At 38.2% G+C, this 26,395-nt stretch overlaps 1 long non-coding RNA gene across 15 annotated transcripts in view; it reads left to right on the forward strand.

Annotated features, from left to right (window-relative positions):
- Window positions 1-10,840: 10,840 nt before the first annotated feature.
- Window positions 10,841-26,395, forward strand: part of LOC115031543 (uncharacterized) — a 513,648-nt gene continuing 498,093 nt past the window's right edge. For all 15 annotated transcript variants that reach the window (XR_015047929.1, XR_015047933.1, XR_015047920.1 and 12 more), the window contains exon 1: window positions 10,841-10,924. This is a non-coding gene — a long non-coding RNA (uncharacterized LOC115031543). The remainder of the gene's footprint in view (window positions 10,925-26,395) is intronic.

Raw genomic sequence — 26,395 nt, forward strand, 5'->3', positions numbered from 1 at the left:
CTTTATCACCTCTACATTCTGGGCCAAACAGTGACATGGGCATTTTGGTTTTCCTAACAACTAAAGATGAAAGTTCTGAAGGTACATTTCATTTTAAATATGGAAAAAAAAACTTTTCATAATTGCAGACAAGAAGGAAAAACCCCTGATTTTCCAATAATATAAAGAGCACAGTTGGTCTTCCAAAGGTGTCCATGTGTGAAGCTACAAGTACTTCGAAATGCACTAAAATTTTGAAGCAAATCTACCTTAGGAACTTTTTTGAAATTGTACTTTTAAAGGTTTAGGTTTTTGCTTAAATATTCTGAGTTAAATTCTGTACTAGGAAAGATGTTGGATTCTTTCCTTAAATACTAAATAAGTTCCTCATCTTATGTTAAATCAAATATTTTATAGAAATTAGTTGAGAAAAGTTGAACATGCACTATTTATAGTACTTTGCCATTAACAGGCAATGTTCTAAAACTAAATTTATTTTTGTTTAGTGAACATGAGTTTAGATTTTTAAAGTTGGTAATTTATCTCCACTAATATTTTTTTAAAGAAACTGTGAAGAGATTAACAGAATAATTTTATTTCAGATTTTACTAATGGAGTGTGTAGCTACAACTTGACATTCAAGTGAAGACTAGACTTCCTTTTTGAAATTTTTCCATCAAGTAGTGTCAGTGGTTTCATTTTAGAAATGTGTTTGCAGATGTTTGACAAAGGGAATATTACTAAAAAAGAAAAGCAAAAAAAAAAATACTTATCAAATGAAGAATTGTTAGAAAAATTTAAATTCCCTGCTAAAGACATTTTTGTTAGTCTTAGGGGGTAGGTATTTGCTTCCTAGAACTTGTTTTTGTTGATAGCTGGATGTATGGAACCTGTTTTCTATGCGAGGTGCAAGTCTTGCACTACAGTTGTAAGATATATTATATTGTCTAGGGATCAAGAAAGCAATCTATGCTGAAGTAACTATAGTATGTAGTTCCTATTGTGAATAATGCTTTGCGTTTGTAATGTATTAATAAAAAGTAACACTTTCAAAAAAATCAGTTTTATTTCATGTGGCAACTACATTCATATACCAGAGACTAGTTCATAATTCTGTGGTATAAAAACAAGTTTTTAGTACTGACAGCAATAGGTTGTATTAGCACTTCACACGAGTCTTAGACTGATGATTTATCATGGGGTTGCTGTACTCCTTAGCTTCTTCCAGCCTTTCCCTAATTCAACCACAGTAGTCCTGGGCTTCTGTTTATTGGTTGGGTGGATCTGCTTCTGTCTCAGTCAGCTAAATGTTGGGATTCTTGGAGAGCCATAATGATAGGCACCTATCTGTAAGTACATCATAGAATCAGTAATAGTGACAGGCCTGGATCTTCCCCTTGAGAATGATCCTGATTTGGGCTTCTCATTGGACCTTCTTTCCCTCAGTCTTTTCTTCATTTTTGGCCCAGTAATTCTTTTAGACAGACAATTCTGAGTCAGTGTTTTTGACTGTGGGATGGGCCCTAGAATTCATCTTCCAGAGAAATAGTAACAAAACAAACAAACAAACAAACAAAAACATCAAGGTTCAGTAATATACAGAGACTAGAGAATTGTCAAAGGTTTATGTAGCACTGTCAAGTGCTTGGACACTCTTGCCAACTTGGGGAAAATATCGGGAAAAGAGATATCCTAGCTGGAATTCTGGATAGCATCAAATCCACTCAATAAATGGCAGTAAGCATCAGGAGACCAGCACTTGGGAAACCATATTGCACAACACTTCTTTGCAACTGTGTACTATCTAATGGTGGCCTTTAAAGAGTCTTGGGTATTCAGACCAAGGAAGTATGAAAGTGTGTGGCTATATCAATGGAGAAGAGAGAGAGAGAGACACACCATCCTTTCTATGTAAAGGTTTATCTGGGGCTGCCTTTTAATCAAACATTCATAAGAGAGTAAGTAGCCAATCACTACTGTTTTGTAAGTTGGCAAAACAGATTTCTCATATTCATAGCAAAAAATCTCTGCAGTATTCTGTCATCTTTTTTTGGAGAGTTTAAGTAGAGGGGTAGCGAATTTTTATACTTCTACTTCTTTTTTTTTTTTTCAAACTATTACTATGAATTCTCCCTTGGTGATGAGATCAGGTTTAACTATGATGCTATTTACAATATGACTAGATTACAGTAAATTTCTTTTTTTTTCCTTTTTTTATTAGGTGTTTTCTTCATTTACATTTCCAATGCTATCCCAAAAGCCCCCCATTCCGTTTCCCCCACTCTCCTCTCCCCCCGCAACTCCCACTTCTTGGCCCTGGCGTTTCCCTGTACTGAGGCATATAAAGTTTGCAAGACCAATGGGCCTCACTTTCCACTGATGGCCAACTAGACCATCTTTTGATACATATGCAGCTAGAGACATGAGCTCTGGGGTACTGGTTAGTTCATATTGTTGTTCCACCTATAGGGTTGCAGATCCCCTTACCTCCTTGGGTACTTTTTCTAGCTTCTCCATTGGGGGCCCTGTGTTCCATCCAATAGCTGACTGTGAGCATCCACTTCTGTGTTTGCTAGGCCCAAGAATAGCCTCACAAGAGACAACTATATCAGGGTCCTTTCAGCAAAGAAAATGTTTTTAATTATTTTCTTTATGTTTTGAAATTATTAAAATTTTCCACTTCACATATGTCCCTTATCCTTTCAGTTAGATTTCATATCCATGCCATGTTTCTCTTTAATATTTTTACATATGTACATGCATATGTAATTTTGTGTGTATGTATTTGTAAACATTGTACATGGTTAGGTTGTATACAAGTTTACTGCTGAACATTTGGTGTTAGATACGCAATTGGTATGCTCTTGCCTATGGAATACTGTATGCCTCATGTTCTTTTTTGTTTTGTTTTGTTTTGTTTTGTTTTGTTTTGATTTAGATTTTTTTTATTTATTTTTCTTAAATATTTTTAATACGTATTTTCCTCAATTACATTTCTAATGCTATCCCCAAAGTCCCCCATATCCTCCCCCCACTCCCCTACCCAGCCATTCCCACTTTTTGGCCCTGGAATTCACCTGTACTGGGGCATATAAAGTTTGCAAGTCCAATGGGCCTCTCTTTCCAGTGAAGGCCGACTAGGCCATCTTTTGATACATATGCAGCTAGAGTCAAGAGCTCCGTGGTACTGGTTAGTTCATAATGTTGTTCCACCTATAGGGTTGCAGATCCCTTTAGCTTCTTGGGTACTTTCTCTAGCTCCTCCATTGGGAGCCCTGTGATCCATCCAATAGCTGACTGTGAGCATCCACTTCTGTGTTTGCTAGGCCCCGGCATAGTCTCACAAGAGACAGCTCTATCTGGGTCCTTTCAGCAAAATCTTGCTAGTGTATGCAATGGTGTCAGCGTTTGGAAGCTGATTATGGGATGGATCCCTGGATATGGCAGTCTCTAGATGGTCCATCCTTTCATCACAGCTCCAAACTTTGTCTCTGTAACTTCTTCCATGGGTGTTTTGTTCCCAATTCTAAGAAGGGGCACAGTGTCCACACTTTGGTCTTCATTCTTTCTTGAGTTTCATGCATTTAGCAAATTGTATCTTATATCTTGGGTATCCTAAGTTTTGGGCTAATATGCACTCATCAGTGAGTACATATTGTGTGAGTTCCTTTGTGATTGGGTTATCTCACTCAGGATGATGCCCTCCAGGTCCATCCATTTGCCTAGGAATTTTAATTTTTTTTATTACATATTTTCCTCAACTACATTTCCAATGCTATCCTAAAAGTCCCCCATACCCTCCCCCCCCACTTTCCTACCGACCCATTCCCATTTTTTTGGCCCTGGCATTCCCCTGTACTGGGGCATATAAAGTTTGCATGTCCAATGGGCCTCTCTTTCCAGTGATGGCCGACTAGGCCATGTTTTGATACATATGCAGTTAGAGTCAAGAGCTCCGTGGTACTGGTTAGTTCATAATGTTGTTCCACCTATAGGGTTGCAGATCCCTTTAGCTTCTTGGGTACTTTCTCTAGCTCCTCCATTGGGAGCCCTGTGATCCATCCAATAGCTGACTGTGAGCATCCACTTCTGTGTTTGCTAGGCCCCGGCATAGTCTCACAAGAGACAGCTATATCAGGGCCCTTTCAGCAAACTCTTGCTAGTGTATGCAATGGTGTCAGTGTTTGGAGGCTGATTATGGGATGGATCCTCATGTTCTCAGCATTCCTTAAGTTGTTGAAATATTTTATAAGATGTGATATCTCCTCGATATATAGGTGCACTTTAGTATATCTAATTTAGTTATCCTTTTTCAATTGACCTATAGAAATCTTGTGGGTGAAAACTACTTGGTGTATTTTAAGGTAATGCTAGGATACCAAATCTTACATTAAACATTATTATTGCACAGCCCTCATAATCTTTCCTTTCTTCACTAATGACTCAGAGTTTTACGTGCCAGAAATTATATATATAACTATTTGTTGACTGAGGTCCATACTGTACTTTGATTGGCTGTAGTTTTCTGTTTTGTTTTCGTTAGATGGTTTGGCTGTTTCACCTCAGTTGGGTAAATTTCATTTAAACTATATACCTTTATGAATACAGTGACATATATTTATTTTAGGTGGTTTTAGGCAAATAGTTAATATTATGATAACTTCTTGGATTTTCAGACATTCTTGCTAAAATTTTAACCTATTTTATCAGTCAATATTCACCTACTTTAAATGTTTCAAATTAAAGCTCCTATTTTCCCTACCCCCACCCCCAAATCACATGCAATCTACTATTCCCAATCTATAGTTCTATATAACCTACACCTAGGAAATAGCCCTTTTGTATTTATCCTGTTTCATCAGTTAACCCTAGGGATATATTCTCCCAAATGAAGAAATGGAATCAAAAATATCAAAACTGTTTGGCATCTGTATTATATGTCCTGGAAGATTTTATATATATATATAAAATCTTATATATATATATATATATATATATATATATATATATATATAGAGAGAGAGAGAGAGAGAGAGAGAGAGAGAGAGAGAGAAGATGAAAGTCCATACCCATCACAGCGCATTAAGAAATTCACTAAACCGGATTCCTTTTTCCTGAGATCCAATAGTTTAACTGATAAATCAATGTTTTGAGGAATATGGGACTGAAAACTCAGGGTAAATTATAGATCTATAGATGAACTGGACAAGTGGCACCACTGGAAAACACAAGGGGGCTAGATCATCTTAGGAAGATCAGATGATAGAAATGAGATATGATAGTGTGTTAGACCAAGACAAATTCAGAACCTACCATGAGTCAAATTAGGAAATGTTGACTATACATAGTAGACAAAACAGTTATCACATTATAGGTGGACTAAGAACTTTGGTAAGAAAATTGTCAACCAACTTTCAGAACTTCTCCCTTTTCATTTTTTATGTCACTGCAGGTAGTACAAAATAATTTCATGAATGTTTTAATATTGATAGTAGAAAAATATTCCAAAAACTGAACAACATTTTAACCTCTCAAAGAGGAACAAAATTGTCTGAAAAAATGGCAAAATATCCCTTGAGGTATTCCCATTATGGAAGAGCCTGGGAGAATATAAGCAGACATAGTTGTCACAAAGCCTTCCCATAATCTGTGACTACATTGCAAGTGAATGACACATATTTCCTTCCATTTTGGCACACATAAACTAATTGTTATACTTTTACAAGCAATATTTAACCCCAAATATTTTCTTATGTTCTTCAGTTTAGAATTTGGTAAATATTTTAATTTCTGGCATCAGTATTACCTTGATCTTGTGTGGTGGCTCTAGATCACATGACATCCAGATACGTGTAGATTCCAAAATCAAAGAAGCATGGTTTTTATTTCATGTTAATTCTGTTCCTAATTAAATTTCCAATAAGTAAAATAAATATTGTATGATTTATACTAATATAAGGATGCCAGTGCCTGTTTACTAAGAACTGTCAATGAATCATGTGAAGATTAAAAGGCTGTGTTTGGTTTCCTAGAGGAACCAATGGATTATATAGGCACATTACTTATGTGTTTTTTTGAACTGAGAAGAGACTGCTTCTAGAAGGGTTTTTTCCCCTCCCATTTAAGTATCAAACAAAAATGTCCTCTCCTTTATATCTGAGAGATTCCACCACCTACCTCTCAAACAGGAACTAACCAGGTATCCTAAATTCAAAGATTAAAGACATCATGACTATTATTATTTCTATAAAACAATAAAAAAAACAAGTAAAGGGGAAAATTAAGGTCACATTTTTTTTCTGTCTGCTGTTTATATACAAGCAAAATAAAAAGAAAAGTGAAATAAAACACAGCACTGTAAAGATTGAATTTTTTTATGCATTGAAGAAAATTCAACAATTTATATGTCTTTATATAACTTCCTGTAGCATATACACTTTCAGTTGTACTATACTGTCTTCCAACATAATGAATTAATTTCATCAAAGCTTTATTTTTTATTAGATATTTTTTTATTTACATTTCAAATGTTATCTCCTTTCCTAGTTTTCCCTAACAAAACTCCCTATCCCATCCTCCTACCTCTGCTCATCGACCCACCCACTCTATCTTCCTGGCCCTGGCAGTCCCCTGTACAGGGGCAAATTAACGTTACAGAACCAAGGGCTTCTCCTCCCACTGATGACTGACTATGCCTTGCTCTGCTACATATGCAGCTAAAGCCATGAGTCCCATCACTTGTTTTCTTTAGTTGGTGGGTTAGTTCCAGGGAGCTTTGGAGATACTGGTTAGTTCATATTGTTGTTCCTCCTATGGGCCTGCAAACCCCTTCAGCTCCTTGGGTACTTTCTTTAACTCCTGCATTGGGATCCCTGTGCTCCATCCAATGAATGACTGTGAGCAAACACTTCAGTATTTCTCAGGCATTAGCAGAGCCCCTCAGAAGACTACTATATCAGGCTTCTGTAAGCAAGCTCTTGTTGGCATCCACAATAGTGTCTGGATTTGGTGTTTGTTTATGGGATGGATCCCCAGGTGGGGAAGTCTCTGGATGGTCATTCCTTCAGTCTCAGCTTCACACTTTGTCTCTGTAACTCTTTCCATGGCTATTTTGTTCCCCCTTCTGAGAAGGACTGAAGTATCCACACATTGGTCTTACTTCTTTTTGAGTTTCATGTGGTTTGTGAATTGCATCTTGGGTATTCCAAGCTTCTGGGATAATAGCCACTTATATCATGTTGGTTCTTTTGTGATTTGGTTATCTCACTCAGGATAATCTTTTCTAGATCTATGCATTTGTCTAAGTATTTCATAAATTCATTGTTTTTAATAACTGTGTAGTAAACCATTGTGCCCATGTACCACATTTTCTATATCTATTCCTCTGTTGAGAGACATCTGAGTGCTTTCCAGCTTCTGGCTATTAAAAATAAGAGTGCAATGAACACAGTGGAGTGGATCAACCTGAGTTTAGAGTGCTACAGAAGTCACAACTAGAGAAATGATGCCAGACCTTTAGAGGAATTCAGAAGATCATGTGTGGATTGCAGACATTGAAACAAGAAGCTGTAACATTGAAGTTGCCTTGGAGACCCCAAGATATTTGAGATTCGAGAGCCATGGGCTATCTGCTGAGGAAAGCAACTAACAGGGAGGAGAGCCACCCAAGGAAAAATAAGTTTGTTTCAGTCAACAAAGATGAAAAAGAAGTTGGAGTTCTGAAGAGTGCTTTAACATCAGCCATGGAAATGCAATTTGGAGTTTGCCCAGGTGGTTTCCTGTCTTGCTTTGAGGATTAAATTTGTATGAATCTTAGAAAAGACTTTGAAATTTTGACTTTTAACATTTTTGATGTTGCTATGGATTATGGGTACTTTTGAAGTTATATTAAATATATCTTGCATGAAGCTATGTTTAGACATGACCCCAATGAACTCATAAGTTTGAACAAGTCTGTGGGGACCAGAGAGTATGTAATATGATGGTTTGTATATACTTGGCACAGGGAATGGCCTTGTTGGAGTAGGTGTGTCAATGTGGCCATGGACTTAAGACCCATACCCTAGCTGCCTGCAAGCCATTCTTCTACAAGCAGCTTTCAGAAGAAGATGTAGAACTCTTGGCTCTGCTTGCTTCATTCCTGACTACATTACACTGTTCTCACTTTGATAATGATAGAGTGAAACTCTAAACCTGTAAGCCAGTACCAATTAAATGTTGTCATTGTTAAGATTTGCCTTGGTCATTATGTCTCTTCCCAAAATGCTAAGACATACTGTCTGAGGACCCAGCTATAGCAATCCTGGGCATATACCCAAAGATGCTCCAACAAATAAGGAGGACACATGCTCCACTATGTTCATAGCAGCCTTAATTATAATATTCAGAAGCTGGAAACAACCGAGATGTCCTTCAATAGAGGAATGTACACAGAAAATGTGGTACATTTATATAATGGACAATTACTTAGCTATTTAAAACAATGACTTCATGAGATGTATAATTTAAATAAAAATAAAATAAGGTTTAACTATGCCTTTTACAATCATGCTCTGTGTTCCTTGTTTTTACTATTTATTTATTAATTAATTAATTAATTTATTTATTTATTTATTTTTAATTAGGTACTTTCTTCATTCACATCTCCAGTGCTATCCCTAAAGTCCCCCACACCCTACCCCCAGCCCCCCACCCACCCATTCCCACTTCCCGGCCCTGGTGTTCCCCTGCACTGAGACATATAAAGTCTGCATGACCAATGGGCATCCCTTTCCACTGATCACAGACCAGGCCATCCTCTGACACATATGCATCTAGAGACATGAGCTCCAGGGGGCACTGGTTAATTCATATTGTTGTTCCACCTATAGGGTTGCAGATCTCCTCAGCTCCTTGGGTACTTTCTCTAGCTCCTCCATTGGGGGCCCTGTGATCTATCCAATAGTTAACTGTGAGCATCCACTTCTGTGTTTGCCAGGCCCCTGCATAGTGTCACAAGAGACAGCTTTACTCTTTTTAACCACAGTATTTTCTTCTTCCTTTCCAGGAAAAAAAAATGCACATCAGATTTACCATTTACATCATTTTTACTGTGTACTTCTAAAAATTTTTGCTCTAGCCCATAATCCATTTAACTATTCTAGATCCTGTAGTCATTTAAGGTTATTATTTTTAATCTGGAAGTTTGAACTTTGATGATAAATCATATCTGTGATTGTTTTCTGATATCATTTGTCTAAGTATTTCATACATTCATTATTTTTAATAACTGTTCATTGTTTTTAATCATTTAAGTTAAATGATTTCCTCTCTCTAATTTTTTGTGTCTTTTATTTTTAATCAGTTTTGACTTTATGAAAAACGTCCTGTACTTCCTATCCGGTAACCACTTCTATTTTTCCATGGATATCTTGTGACATATTGTTTTCATTTGAAGTGGAAATTAAATGTTTGGCTTATATAACTATATATTACATTTTGATGTCATTTTTGAAATTATTGTTATATTTTCTAAAAGAAAAATATATTGTTTTCTAGTGAACATGCCATGCTGTCTAACCTATGAACTGACATATGGACCTAAAAGGAGATATGACAGTCTGAGTTTCGAGGACACTTATTCACAGATCTCCATCTGGAATTCTGAGCAGAGAAACAAGTGATGATTGCATTGTTTAATATTTGAGGTTTTAAAATCTGATATTCCTATTAACTATGTTTCACATTTAAATTACAGAAGCAGCAGCAGAAGAAGCAAAGGCAGAGGATGAGGAGGAGGAAGGAACAAGCAGAAGGAACAGGAAGACCAGGAGGACCAAAGCAACCAGGAAGAAGAGTAGAAAAAAATGATGAGTGACTGTGTCTAAGTTTATGGGAAGAGTTTGTTGGGGTAGGAATATTGGTAAAAAATGCTTAAACATGAAACTTCGGTAAATTAGTGAAATATATCAGAAAGCCTTCAAAGTCCTGGAAAAATCATATACAGAATATATAGTAAATTAATTTGCTAATTCTACCTTCTTAGATCTATTGCTCATTTGAAAATTAATTCAAAAATTTTCTACTCCACTTAAAAGTACATCTCTTAGAGTCATGCACTATATGTTAAGACTGTTTAGATTGGTGCTTTCATAAGACTTAACATGTTGATATGTTTTTTATTTTCTATTTGTATCCTTGCATAGCTTCTTTGAAGAAACGTGGACTCAAAGAAATACTCATGTAGGTAAGACTATTTTTTTCTACATTTACAGTAGGGTTGCATTTCATATAGGAAGGGTGATACTTTCTTCTCATTTATATGCTGTTAAAATCTGTTATTTTATTGTTTCAGATGTCTATACTTAGTAACAATGAGCTCATAATTTTCTATTATTGATAAAATTGTTATTAATTTTACTTGACTATCATATTTGTTGTAGTTATTGCATTGAGATTAATTACTCCCTGAATATATAATGAATGAGAGAGAGAATGAACAAAATTGGAGCAGCATAGAAAATCTCTGAGAAAATGAAGGCTTTAAGTGAACCACAACTGTCAGAGAATATATGAAAGCTAATTATATCTGTGCTAAAGACGTCCTCCCTGCCCTATCACACTTATGTAAACATTGTCAAAGTTGAGCTTTTTATTTGGCCCATACTAACCTTTGTCGTGTATAACTCGTATTTCAATGTAGTTTATCTATGCTAATTGGAATATATTCTCAATTATCACTTACGTGGCTACATATATCTAAAATTATTGTTTCACTTAAGGCTATGAAGGCTACCTTACAAGGTATTTTGTTATTTGAATTTTTTTCTCTGTTTAGGTTCATTTTGGGTTGTTTGTCTTGTTGGTGGTTAGCTTCTATAATGTCCATGCATCTGAACAAAATGACTTGAGTTTGGGTCATTTGAATCTTCATTTTTATAAACATGGAAAAAAATGACAGGACATTGTGAGTATTTTTAAAAGTTTTTAAAATGTGCTTGTGATCATCTTTAAATTATTTGAATTTATTCTGTTACAATTTCCTGTGTATACAGGGATTGCATAATGAAAGCATTTAAAATGAATGACTACTATGCCAATTTGCAGTCTTCTAAAGGTCAACCTACATTGAAGACTCCTATAAACTGCTAATTCAACTTAGTGTTGTTAGTACTGAACATGGGATTTTTTGACCACAGAATTATAAAACAGTATCTGTAGTATGAGTAAAGTTAGTACATGAAATTAAACTGATTTGTTGTTTTAATAGCAGAGGGGTTTATATGAGTTATCAGTATAAAAACAGGATGGTTGAAAGAATTACATACACTTCTAACATTCAGGGTAAAGCAATACAACTCTTGTCATAGAAGCAGATATCAGAAAAAGTATTTGAAAAAAATCTTATGCTCTTAGTAAAAGGCAATTTTGCATAAAATTAAATTAAAATTAAATAAGAGAATGTGAAAGATTTGTTAGTAGATCAGATATGGTTACCCATATATTATGTCAATGGGTACTATTTTGATAGCAATTTTACTGTATTTATGCATAAAATGAATGGAAATGCTTCATTAACTAGTTTATTTTCATATGGATTATGCCATGCCCCTGTTCTTTCGTGTGTCATATGTTATCTTTCTTGGAAGAACTGCACATTATTCACTTTCTTTCAATTTTTATTTTATTGTTCACTTTACATCCTGATGACAGCCCCAAACTTTCTCTGTCCCTACTCTTAAAAGTTATCCCCCCCACCCCGTAACAACACTATTTGACATTCTGTTAAGAGAAGCAGAGTCCCTCTTGGCTACCACCCAACTCTGAGGCATCTCATCCTAATAGCTCTAGGAACATGCTTTGCCTCTAAGGCCTAAACAGGCAGTCCAGGTAGGGGACAGGGATACAATGGCAGGGAACAGAGAAAAACATTCTAATTCTTTGAGAACCTACATGAAGACAGAACTCCCATTTTCTTTTTTTCTTTTTTAAAATTTAGTTATTTATTTCATTTACATTTCCAATGCTATCCCAAAAGTCCCCCACATGTTCCCACTCCCACTCCACCACCCACACACTTCCAATTCTTGGCCCTAGTATTCCCCTGTACTGAGGCATATAAAGTTTGCAAGACCAATGGGCCTCTCTTTCCACTGATTGCCAACTAGGCCATCTTCTGATACATATGCAGCTATAGACACATGCACTGGGGGTACTGGTTACTTCATATTGTTGTTCCACCTATAGGGTTGCAGATTCCCCCAGCTCCTTGGGTACTTTCTCTAGCTCCTCCATTGGGGGCCCTGTGGTCCAACCAATAGCTGACTGTAATCAACCACTTATGTGTTTGCTAGACCCCGGCATAGTCTCACAATAGACAGCTATATCTGGGTCCTTTCATCAAAATCTTGTTAGTGTATGCAATGGTGTCAGCGTTTGGAAGCTGATAATGGGATGGATCCCCAGATATGGCAGTCTCTAGATGGTCCATCCTTTCGTCTCAGCTCCAAACTTTGTCTCTGTAACTATTTCCATGGGTGTTTTGTTCCCAATTCTAAGAAGGGGCAAAGTGTCCACACATTGGTCTTTGTTCTTCTTGAGTTTCATGTGTTTCAAAAATTGTTTCTTCTATCTTGGGTATTCTAAGTTTCTGGGCTAATATCCACTTATCAGTGAATACATATTGTGTGAGTTCTTTTGTGATTTGGTTACCTCACTCAGGATGATGCCATTCATGTCCATCTATTTGCCTAGGAATTTCATAAATTTGTTCTTTTTAATAGCTGAATAGTACTCCATTGTGTAAATGTACCACATTTTCTGTATCCATTCCTCTGTTGAGGGGCATCTGGGTTCTTTCCAGCTTCCAGATATTATAAATAAGGCTGATATGAACATAGTGGAGCATGTGTCCTTCTTACCAGTTGAAACATCTTCTGAATATATGCCTAGGAGTGGTATTGCGGGATCCTCTGGTAGTAACATATCCAATTTTCTGAGGAACTGCCAGACTGATTTCCAGAGTGGTTGTACAAGCTTGCAATCCCACCAACAATGGAGGAGTGTTCCTCTTTCTCCACATCCTCGCCAGCATCTGCTGTCACCTGAATTTTTGATCTTAGCCATTCTGACTTGTGTGAGGTGGAATCTCGGGGATGTTTTGATTTGCATTTCCCTGATGATTAAGGATGCTGAACATTTCTTCAGGTGCTTCTCAGCCATTCGGTATTCCTCAGGTGAGAATTCTTTGTTTAGCTCTGAGCCCCATTTTTTAATGGGGTTATTTGATTTTCTGGAGTCCACCTTCTTGAGTTCTTTATATATATTGGATATTAGTCCCCTATCTGATTTAGGATAGGTAAAGATCCTTTCCCAATCTGTTGGTGGCTTTTTGTCTTATTGATGGTTTCTTTTGCCTTAAAGAAGTGTTGCAATTTTATGAGGTCCCATTTGTCGATTCTCGATCTTACAGCTCAAGCCATTGCTATTCTATTCACTAATTTTTTCCCTGTGCCCATATCTTCAAGACATTTCCCTACTTTCTCCTCTATAAGTTTCAGTGTCTCTGGTTTTATGTGGAATCCCTTAATCCACTTAGATTTGACCTTAAAACTCCCATTTTCTACAAGTGAGTAAGTAATCTAAGTCCAGTGTCATCATGGTACCACTTTGGTGACCCAGGCTCTGTGAATCTTCATTGTCCAAGGTTAGTTAAAACTGTGGTAAAACTGTGGGTCTTTCTGTGGTGTCCTTGTTATCTCTGTGATGTTCAATTCTATCTCCCATTCTGCTACATGACTCCCTGTATGCTGTACATGATGTTTGAAAGTGAGTTGCTATGTCTATCTCCAAAAGCCTCTAAATAAATCTCTCAGGAATCAATTATGCTAGTTTCTGGTCAGCAAGCATAGCAGTGTAGCATTAACAACATTCTAATGGCTCTTTCACATGAGAAAATCTCAAGTTGGGGAATTCATTAGATGGATATTCTCTCATTCTGTGCTCCTCTTTTCTCCTGGCATACTTTGTAGGTGAGACAAATTTTGTTTTGAAGTTTGTGTATGTGAATTGATAACACTCTCCCTCTTTGACTAACCCTGTCTAGCTACAGAATGTGGCCAACTCAGTCTCTATAACCCCCTTCTGGTAGGAGAGTCAGCTAACGTTACCCTCCTGTACTCCCAATATCTGCTCATATCCCAGGTCAACAACTTGTCAACAGAGATGCCCTTTCATATATTACCATCCTCACTCCCAGACCTTTCTCATTTCCCCTCTTCCCAAACCTGATCACCATCCCTGGGCCCCCTGTCACCTCCTCTTTTACCCAGTTCTGTCTCTCCATCCACCTCTGATAACTACCTATTTATAAGTGAGATTTGTGCACCCTGCCTTTGGCCTTCCTTATTACCCAGAGTCTTTGGGTCTGTGGAATATACTATATTTGTCCTTCATTTTATAGCTAATGTCCATGCACAAATGAGTATAAACTATATGGCCTCATGACTCGGAATAGTATTCACTCAGTTCTATCCATTTCCCTGCAAAATTCATGATTTTTTTTGTTTGTTTTTAAAAGATGAATAGGATTCATTATGTACATGTACCACATTTTCTTTATCCATTCTTCAGTTGAGGAACATGAAGGTTGTTTACAGTTTCTGGCTGCCTTAGTTAGGGTTTTACTGCTCTGAACAGACACCATGACCAAGACAAGTTTTATAAAAAACAACATTTAATTGGGGCTGGCTTACAGGTTCAGAGGTTCAGTTCATTATCATCAAGCTGGGAGCATGGCAGTATCCAGGCAGGCATGGCACAGGAGGAGCTGAGAGTTCTATGTCTGCATCCAAAGGCTGCTAGTGGAAGACTGACTTCCAGGCAACTAGGGTGAGGATCTTATACCCACATCCACAGTGACACACCCATTCCAACCATGTCACACCTATTCCAACAAGGCCACACCTTCAGATGGTCCCACTCCCTGGTCCAAGGATATGCAAACCATCACATTGGCTATTATGTCCAAGGGTGTTATGAACATAGGTGAGAAGTGTTGCTCTGGTATAGTGTGTCATCTTTTGGCTATTTTGCCAGAAGTGGTATAACTTGGTCTGAGATTCCTGTCTCCTAACCAAAAACAGTAGCACACAAATATCTTGTTACTATTAAGATCGATAGAAACATTTCTTATTAAAATTTAGACTGCATAAGTGGTTTGTTCCCACTTCATGAATATCTTATGCAGATATAGATTTCCTAGGTCTATAGAATCAGATAATGGCCCTGCATTCATTTCTAAAGTCACTGTGTCTTCTCAGTGCTATGGTGTCCATATTCCCTATTTAACAAAATACTTAAGAAAGGTAGAAAGAGTTAATGAATGGACTTAATAAGACTCATTTACCAATTCAGTCACCTGAGTTTCACCTATATTAGCCTTTGTCTTAATGCTACACTGAGAAGAATAATTTCTTGGGATAAGTCATTCTACCATTTTTTTATGATAAATGGTAAGAGACAACAACTCAAATGGGCTATTGACCCTGACTGTGACAGCATACAATAGCAGGGACATCCCAGAGGCCCATGGCAGCTCCTTGTAGAAAAGGATAGCAGGAGTCTGGTACCTTGAGAAGCAGGAAACACATCTGTCCAGGGAATCTGCCATCTGAAATAAGGGACTGCCTGCAGTAGGCCTGGATGAAGACATTTCAGTAGCCAGTGACACCTCTTTGTAACAACAGTTGTTCCCATTTCTCCTAACCTTAGCCTTGGACAGTGGCTGTATAGATTTCATTTGTGACTGACTGCTTTTCAATTGGCCTTGGTGTGCATAATTATTCTATTGTATCTGATTCTTTTTACTTCTTTCTCCTTCTGCTCTCTTGAATTCTGTGAAATTAGATGTTCCTAGATATAATGATTCTTAAACAATTAAAAATTGAGGCATGGGCACAGCATAGCACAGTCTCAATGGTCCAGGTGCATGCTATGTGTTCTCATTTTAGAAACTATGAAATAACTTCACAGTGGTAGTTCCAGATTAATGCTTGACTTGCAAAGAAAGTTTGAAGAAATTATTAGAAAATGAAATAGAGCTAATATTGGGATCCCAAGAAAGTAAAGAAAACTATTGAAATTATTAAATAAGTTTTGCACAACAATTAAGAATGGTTCCTGGATAAGCATGTACAGAATATGTAAAAAATGTAACGTTACTAAAACTAAGTCAAAACACTGGGACTCTTAGGAGAGTCATTGTATGCAATGTGCAGAAGCAGAAAGCTAGCGGAACTATTGCTTTAAGGGTTAACTTAATTCTTTCTGGCCACTGCATGGCAGCTTTGCCCTGTCATTTATCATTAGAGCTTCATAAGAAAATGCAAATAGCTGGCCTCAGAGCTCTGAACTCTGAAGCATAATATGTCAAAGTTACAGTTAAATAATAATAACTTTGTAATTATTATTACTTGGGATATAGGCCTGGAAATAGGGAAGCATGAAACGTTCGGGAAAGATATAATTGTTGATTCTCTGAGATGTGGTTATTCTTTTGAATTTGATTTGACAATGCATATACAATGTCTTTTTATCTGCTTTTGAAGTATCAATAAAAGCCTGGGGCAAGAAAAAACTAGAGAGCACGTAGAAAGCAAGTGAGGAGTATGTGAGGGGAACTTGTAGAGCAAGTATTGAGCATGTGAAGAGCAAGTGAGAGAGCAAATGCAGATAACATGAGAAGAGCATGTGAAGAATGAGTGAAAAGAGAATGGGATGTGTGCATGGAGTGTGTGTGTGTGAGTGGGAGTACATGTGGTACGTGTGATACATATGTGAAGAGTGTGTGTGAGAGTTAAAGGGGAATGCACGGAGGTGTGTATGAGCATGAGAGTTAAAGAATAGAAAAGTACACAGGAGAAAAGCAGAGTATACGGGAGAATACAGTGTGTGCAGCCTCAAGCTGCAAGTGAATGAGCAAGAACAAAAGAGAACATAGAATGAGAAAGAGAAGAGAGAAACTTTAAGCCTTGAAAAATTGCCTGCTTGTACCCAAAGAGTAGTCTGTGTATACTTATTGTGCACCTTCCAGATGTCCCTGCTCCCAGTTGAGAACTCTAATCCTATGTCAAGGTTGGATCACTGTATGACCCCTTATCTGATAAGCATGGTCCCTAGTACACGGGACCTCTGAAGGTTAAGTTCTATTACCTACAATTCATTCCTGAGAATGGCTTCCTTTTTCACCGTACAGATGGAGTTCTCCTTGTTCTCCCAACCTCACAGACAACAGAAAATTCCAGATATACGCCACCAAAAAATGTAGATGCCTCATTTGTACTTTTTGTCTATCCTCAGGATGTCATTCTGACATCTAACTTTGACAAAACCCCAAATATCTTTGTTTTTTTCCAAGACCAAACAAGCCCAGCCTATACTGACAATCCCTCCTGGGGCAGTTACCCACATTGTAGCAGTAAGTATCATTATTCTGGGCCCATGGCAGAAACATTCATCTTCACCATCTGTGATGCCTGGAATAAAAGATTGGCCCAAAGGACTATGGAACAGATCGTCACTTATATGTTGAGGGCTCATCTATGAGGCTGGGGGATAGTAGTAATTTTTAGATCGTTTTGAGGAAGCCCATGCTACCCTTCTAGGTATATAGTAGAGACCATTCAACAATCTGAAAGCATTCTATAATCCACCATGTGAGAACTTTTTGTTTTTCCTTTGTGTAGCCTCTTAATCCAGCCTTTGGGAAGCCTATTCTATATGAATCTCTCAACATCTCTATTAGTAACATTGGGCCACATCATGTAACACCATGCTTCCTTTGTGTTCCTTTGCTGGCTGTGCCTTTCCATCACACATATAACCATTAACTCTAAATTCTGTAACCTCAAAACCATTCTCTCTGCATCAACACTGTTAATTCTAGGATTGGTGTGTGTGGGGGGGGGAAATGACAGTCTATGGTTGTCCAAATTAAAATGAGCTGTATTTGAATACATTTCAGGATGGCCAGGAGACTCTCCACTATTCAGGGAGTGGAGGAACCTCCATTTGCTTTTTGAAGTTCTTTTTATAGTGGAGATAAGGAAAATAATGGATATAAGGTGAGAGTATTGATAATTCCTTGTTAAAATTAGACAAAGAGAAGGTGAAAGGAAAATGCAAAGAATTACATCAAGTGAATGGTGGTGGGGGAGTGTGTATAAGACCAAAAACTTACTCTGAATTGCAAATAGAGACCTTAATTAGCAGAGACTTGACAAAGGACAAAAAGTACTATCACTTAGCTAGACTTTATCACCAAGCAAATTGTTTAAACTGTAAACACACTCTCATTCTATAATATATGTTTTCTGATTTTGGTCTTATTTCAAACTGCGAGATATGTGTTCCATTCTTGGCCCCACATCACCCCCAGTGTCTCTGGAGATAGCAAGTCACTGCCTCTTGAATTATTACTCAGTCCAGCTCCTTTGTCAGCATACACCAATATATCTATTTCAGGAAATTTATGATCCACAGAAAAAGTTCTCTTTTGGTGCCACTCCAAGTTTAACAAGTGTCTTCCCTTTCAGCAATTAGCAGATTGACAACCCTTCAATTCTGTAGGATAACTGAGATCAGAATAAGTAGCTGATTTTGGAGTAATTGTAGAAGTGAAGTTTATCCCTAGATGATATCTGTTACCTAAGTGAATGTTTGCTGAGATCCATATAGGCTGTGTACCAAGCCACCTGTAGCCAAACCCTTAGCAGCCATTGAAACTGCCAAAATAATTTCAACTCCATGTAAAGGAATCTAACCCATCCATCCCTGGGTGAGGCCTAGAGTTCATTTGCCTCATTCTCAAAGAAGAAGAATACTACTATGTAAACCTGTCTGGCCAGATAAAAGAAAGAATTAAAGACTTACACAAGTTGGAAGGAACCTTTTATCACCTATGGGACAACTTCAATGCAGAACACTAAGTTCTGTCCCTCATGAACCCCTGGGGTTTACAACTCCTTACCTTGCTGATTTCTATGTTCCTTTTGATAATGAGCTTCCATGTCGTTTCATGTACTTTAAGGAAAGAATTAGCAAAATTACTCAATGATAAACCAAATGCTTCTAATAGAATTTCCACAAGCCTCCTTCCATTGCTTACTAGCCATATCATCTCCATACCTGAGTGCTTCAAATCAGCCATTCCTAGGTATTCTCAGTCTTGGAAATTGTCCAAGGCTGCCTGTACTTTCTTAGCCTTTAATACACAACTGTAGATCTATAACTGTTGTATTTTATAAAATGGCCATGAAATGTTTGATGAGGCACATTATGGTAAGGTAGGAGGAGTGCCTCAGTGGGCCCATGTTGAGGCATCCCTACCTCCTGAGGTACCAGCCATACAGCTGGTATAGTATTGAATATAATTTATTTGGGGATATGAGAAGGGAAGAGGCATTGAGGAGGAAGTACAGGCAGAGAAAGACATAAACACACACACACACACACACACACAAACACATACACACACACACACACAGAGACAGAGACAGAGAGACAGAGAGACAGAGAGACAGAGAGACAGAGAGACAGAGAGACAGAGACAGACAGACAGACAAACAGACAGACAGACAGAATGACAGAGAGAAGGGGAGGCCAGCCATGGACAGGTGGAGAGAGAGGAGGATGGGGAAGTGGAGAGAAGGAAAAAGGAATCAGGTAGACAAGAGAGTCAGAGAGAGTGGGGAAGGGAGATTGAGGAGGGGCCAAACTTCCCCTTTTATAGCAAGCCAGGCCTACCTAGTTGTTGCCAGGGAACAGTAGGAATGCTAACATTCTTCTATTTTGGTTTAATTTAAAATTTGCAAAACTTGATGGTAATACAGGAATAGGGTACTAGTGATATTTAACTACTTCCTTCTGAATTTGGGGAAACATGTCCCTGAGAAACCAAAGAATATATGGGGCTGTTGGTAAATCTTAGGAAAATTTGTTGTTTTCTTGTTGTCCAGCATCTGTGTAACCATCTGTGGGTATAATGACTAGATCTAGTAGAGGCATCTGTGTCTGTGAAAGGAGGTTGGGTCATTTGTGGGTTGGTTCTCTGGAGATGTCCTAGATGTCGATTTTGAGTAAACACCTGGTTTTGATAAGATAAAACATACATAGTAGGTAGAGAATTAAGTTAAGCACGATTGAGAGAGAAAAAAAATTCTTAAGTGTACATTTGAAACCCCAAGGCTTAGGTGGTTGTGGTGAGAGGATTAATAATCTCAGGGAACAAAAGTGGAAATAGCAACCTTTGGTATAGGTAACAGGTAAAAACTTAGGCTATTGATTGGCAGGTATACTTATTTGGATGGAAAATATCTGTTCCCTAAAATATAGATCTGAGTGGATTTCCTGTAGCTTATGAGTTTACAAAAGAGATAAGGTTGTGAAAAGCATGAGTAGTCATTAGGGTGAGCTTAGGAAATATAAAAACTTTCCATGGAGCAGAAGGGGCAGGAAGTGAATTTATTTTTCTGTCTAGGAGACAGAATAAATATAAATTTAGCAAATGACAAACATCTTAAATTTACATATAGAAGACAACTAAAGGAAACTCAATTTGATGACACTGTGAATATGATACTTGATCATATAATTTACCATGACAAACTCCTTAAGTCTGTAGTGGAAATGCAACCAGAAAAAAAACATATATTTGTAATTATTATAGCCAAAAGTATAGATTTAGCATTAGAAATATTTTAAGTCTATATTTGGAAGATAAACAAAGGAAACTTACATTTTGAATTTAGGATTTAATAACAGATCAGTTTGAAGATATGGACACAGGGGAAAATTCTTGAATAGAACAGCAATGGCTTGTGCTGTAAGATCGAGAATTGACAAGTGGGACCTCATGAAACTGCAAAGCTTCTGCAAGGCAAAAGCACCATCAATAACATAAAAAAAAAAAAAAACACCAACAGATTGGGAAAGGATCTTTACCTATCCTCAATCAGATAAGGGACTAATATCAAATATATATAAAAAACTCAAGAAGGTGGACTCCAGAAAATCAAATAACCCCATTAAAAATGGGGCTCAGGGTACCCTGTGGCCATGCTTTTCCTGCCACAGTGGATTTTATGAGTTCAAACAAATTCTTCCTTCCTTGATTTGCTTTGGCAAAATATTTTTTGAATTAAATTAAATTAAATCGTTAAAATTAAATAAATCCAAAAAAAAAAATGGGGCTCAGAACTGAACAAAGAATTCTCACCTGAGGAATACCGAATGGCAGAGAAGCACCTGAAAAAAATGTTCAACATCCTTAATCATCAGGGAAATGCAAATCAAAACAACCCTGAGATTCCACCTCACACCAGTCAGAATGGCTAAGATCAAAAATTCAGGTGACAGCAGAAGCTGGTGAGGATGTGGAGAGAGAGGAACACTCCTCCATTGTTGGTGGGATTGCAAGCTTGTACAACCCCTCTGGAAATCAGTCTGGCGGTTTCTCAGAAAATTGGACATAGTACTACCGGAGGATCCAGCAATACCTCTCCTGGGCATATATCCAGAAGATGTCCCAACCGGTAAGAAGGACACATGCTCCACTATGTTCATAGCAGCCTTATTTATAATAGCCAGAAGCTGGAAAGAACACAGATGCCCCTCAACAGAGGAATGGATACAGAAAGTATGGTACATTTACACAATGGAGTACTACTCAGCTATTAAAAAGAATGAATTTATGAAATTCCTAGCCAAATGGATGGACCTGGAGGGCATCATCTTGAGTGAGGTAACACAATCACAAAGGAACACACACAATATGTATTCACTGATAAGTGGATATTAGCCCAAAACTTAGGATAACCAAGATATAAGAAACAATTTGCTAAACGCATGAAACTCAAGAAGAATGAAGACCAAAGTGTGGACACTATGCCCCTTCTTAGAATTGGGAACAAAACACCCATGGAAGGAGTTACAGAGACAAAATTTGGAGCTGTGATGAAAGGATGGACCATCTAGTGATTGCCATATGCAGGGATCCATCCCATAATCAGCTTCCAAACGCTGACACCATTGCATACACTAGCAAGATTTTGCTGAAAGGACCCAGATATAGCTGTCTCTTGTGAGACTATGCCGGGGCCTAGGAAACACAGAAGTGGATGCTCACAGTCAGCTATTGGTTGGATCACAGGGCTCCCAATGGAGAAGCTAGAGAAAGTACCCAAGGAGTTAAAGGTATCTGCAACCCTATAGTTGGAACAACATGATGAACTAACCAGTTCCCTGGAGCTCTTGTCTCTAGCTGCATATGTATCGAAAGATGGCCTAGTCGGCCATCACTGGAAAGAGAGGCCCATTGGACTTGCAAAGTTTATATGCCCCAATACAGGGGAATGCCAGGGCCAAAAGAATGGGAATGGGTAGGTAGGAAGTGTGTGGGGGGTATGGGGGACTTTTGGGATAGCATTGGAAATGTAATTGAGGAAAATATGTAATCAAAAATATTAAAAATTAAAAAAAAACAGATCAGATGGTGGAATGTTTTATTGGGAGGGTAGGGAAGTGGGGGGCGCTATGGGGGACTTTTGGGATAACATTGGAAACGTAATTGAGGAAAATATGTAATAAAAATATTAAAAAAAAAGCAGAGGTTAAAAAAAAAAGAACTCTACTGGTTATTTTTATCTTTGAATACTCTCTTTAACAGTGGCATATCAAGGCGAAGTAATATGAACCATTTGGACATTGGACACTGATTTTAGGTAAGGGAGTAAAGGAAAGTTACATCTGTGAAAGGTTATACTTGAAATTGTATATACTTTATCATGAAGCCTGTGAGTAATGCAAATCTGTCTGTCCTTTAGTTATCCAGTGGAATAGGAACACGGGAGAAATGACTCACATTGTTTTAGGCAATATGAGGCATTTGAATCTCTGTATGTCTTCTGTCCACAGTTTCGGCCAAACCCTGGCATCAACAATGTGATGGACCATTGTATCTCAGTAGTTTTCATACTACAATCCAGGAGCTCTTGTCATTGAGTCCATATCTTCTCAGAGACTATACTGGCTGGTTTTGTGTGTCAACTTAACAAAAACTATAGTCATCACAGAGAAAGGAACTTCACTTGAGGAAATGCCTCCATGATATCCATTAGTAAGACATTTTCTCGTTCTGATCAAGGGGGGAGGGTGGGCATTGTGGGTGGTAGCATCCTGTGCTGGTAATCATGGATTCTATAAAAAAGCAAGCTGAGCAAGCCAGGGAAAAGCAAGCCAATAACCATTATATGTCCATGGCTTCTGTGTCAGTTCCTGCCTCCACATTCTGATCCTGTGTAAGTTCTACTCCTGACTTCCTCTAGTGATAAACAGCAATGTGAATGTATAAGCTGAATAAACCTTTTCCTCCCCATCTTGCTCTTGATCATGATGCTTCATGCAGGAATAGAAACCCTGACTAAGACAGAGACCTTGGGGAGATTTACTGTCAGGATTTGGGCATGTCTGTCTGTCATAATAAGCTTAATTTAGCAGTTTTCTAATAAGACTGAGAGCCAGTATATATTAAGAATATCTGATTTAAACAATCTGTCTTTGTTTCGAATTATGTTTAAGAATGTATCTAGCAAACAAAAAAGTATATTATAACATAAAAGAAATAATGACAGCAAGAAAAACAAGGCTAAACAGATCTTTAAGGCAATGATCTTTAACACTTTTACAGTTGTAAATCTTTAAATTAATATTAAAATCATTATTTATCTAGGCAGGGAATCAAACAAAAATGTTATCTAAATTGAAGCATGGTTGGATACATTATATCAGGCTGGTTTAAAGTGGTGAAGCAGTGAGGTGAGAAGTGTCCATAACAATGGTGATAGATCGTGTTAAGACTGCCATAAACCAAGATGGTGCTGAAGCTCCAGCCAGCAGTATGATGTCCCTTAGCTAGAGATAGCTCTACCTGTGAAAGAAAGTCATGTGCTATACCTGCCTTCAAATGGAACAGCAGAAGTATTGCACATTATAGGATAGAATTGCAGAAGCATGCCAGAGACAAACATATAAAGTAAAATCTAAGCTTCACAGTGTGAGGAGTGCACATTAATGCTTGGCAGTGGGGATGGGAGCTACTGGCATGGGCCATGGGAGTGTAGAAGTATAGAAGGCATGGGTGACTCCTCTACCACAGCATGCATGCATGCTCTCCCTGCAGGAGCTCTAGCTAGGTATATGGTAACCTTGGGATTAGGTCAAGCAGGGAGCAAGAGAGTAAGGGGAGGGGCAAAAGCAGAAAGCAGAGGAATAAAGCAGTTGGGGGCAAAGGTAGAGAAAAGACTACATTTATATATTCCATTTTTTGCATTGCTGGCAAGAGTTATAATTCTTTTCATCTTTTAAGCACCCATTATTGTTATTCCTTGTAGGTATTGGAGGCAAATTTATCTTGTGGATTCAGAGGCCTTTAAAATCAATCTACATCCCAGTAGAAAGCTGAGAGTAGCAGAGGATTTCTCTCCCTTTTTTGTGGGCGAGAATAGAAGCTATTAATATTATTCTTACCATCATCCTAAGTATAAGTTAGTAACTAGAAATTACAGCCACGTCAGATCATCAAGTCATCACATGATGAAATAGGGGCTGATCTCAGGCCAGTGCCTGAGGGAGACAAGGAGAACAGTTTACCTAGGTCTAGGATTTCCCAGTATCAATAATTAAACTACCTTGAGGAGAGAAAATAATCTCAAAGAATGCAAAAGGTCTTAAAATGAGGAGTCAGGAAGATGCAGTCATGATTGTGAATACCTACATTCCTCAAGAGCACCAAAGGGTGGCTGTGAGTTCAACAACCCTCCCTTGGGACCAGGAACAATTTATGATGACTCTTGTGGTGGAAGCTTACTAATTCACCCTGTTTAGATAAAGAGCTCTAGCAATTCAATGGCTGGAAAATCCATGTGTCAGCAGGGAATGTAAACCTGTAAGTTTCTAAACCCTAAACTCATCACAAATTATTGTATTTCATAAATAGGCCAAGATATGTTTGATAGGGCAAAGTATGGTGAGGTGGGACAAGTGCCTTGATTGGACCATGTTGAGGCATCTCTTCCTATGAACTGCCAGCCATATGACAAGTTTAGTATAGAAAATTGTTGATTTAGGGACATGGAAATGGTAGTTGAATGGTAGTTGAGATAGGAGGAGAGAGAGAGAGAGAGAGAGAGAGAGAGAGAGAGAGAGAGAGAGAGAGAGAGAGAGAGAGAGAGAGAGAGAGAGAGGAGAGGGGAGAGAGGAGAGAGGAGAGAGGAGAGAGGAGAGAGGAGAGAGGAGAGAGGAGAGAGGAGAGAGGAGAGAGGAGGGAGGGGAGGGGAGAGAGGAGAGAGGAGAGAGAAGGGAGGAGAGGGGAGAGAGGAGAGAGGAGAGGGGAGAGAGGAGAGAGGAAGAGGAGAGAGGAGAGAGAAGGGAGGAGAGGGGAGGGGAGGGGAGGAGAGGGGAGGGGAGGGTACGGGAGGGGAGGGGAGGGGAGGGGAGGGTACGGGAGGGGAGGGGAGGGAAGGGAAGGGAAGGGAAGGGAAGGGAAGGGAAGGGAAGGGAAGGGAAGGGAAGGGAAGGGAAGGGAAGAGAAGAGAAGAGAAGAGAAGAGAAGAGAAGAGAAGAGAAGAGAAGAGAAGAGAAGAGAAGAGAAGAGAAGAGAAGAGAAGAGAAGATCAGTTAGAGGCACATGAAGAAAGTTGGGGAAGGGGAAAGGCAGAGAAGTAGAAAGTGGTCAGGGAGAGAAAAGAGTTAGAGAGAGAAGGGGCAGAGAAAGTGAGGAGGGACAAAATCGCCCCCATTTATAGCAAGTCATGCCTACCTGGCTATTGCCAGGTAACTGTTAGGTGGAGCCTAGAAAGAATTAAAGAACCTACTATTAATGGCCTTGGCCAGTATTACAACTACCCTGCTCCCCTCAAAAACTAGGCTTCATTGGCAGCGGAAAATAATCATACATAACATTGTGTTCCTCATTATCAGTTATTATCTACAAAAGTTTGAAATGTCTGGTCCTAATAAATCTCTTTTCTCAATCTGTTGTACTTAGTCAAAAGCCAGCATCTCCTTAGAGACTTAAAAATAGTTTCTAACTGCAAAACGGAAGCATGCCCACGCCCAGGTAGATCAAAGGCTTCAACATACAACTGGAAATAGAAATTCTAATGAAATAGAAAGTCAAAAATAGCTTTGAATGCATTTGCACAGGTGTTCTGTCCTGAACAAAACACCAATATCTCAGGATAAAGATAAACAATTAATAAATGATACATCATCAAAACAAAAAGCTTCTGTAAAACAAAGGACATCATCAATTGGACAAAACAGAAGCCTATAAAATGGGAAAAGATCTTCACCAGCCCTACATCTGACAGAGGGCTAATAT

Source organism: Mus caroli, unplaced genomic scaffold, assembly GCF_978045245.1.
Source record: "Mus caroli unplaced genomic scaffold, Mus_caroli_1 scaffold_8, whole genome shotgun sequence".
NCBI lineage: Eukaryota > Metazoa > Chordata > Mammalia > Rodentia > Muridae > Mus > Mus caroli.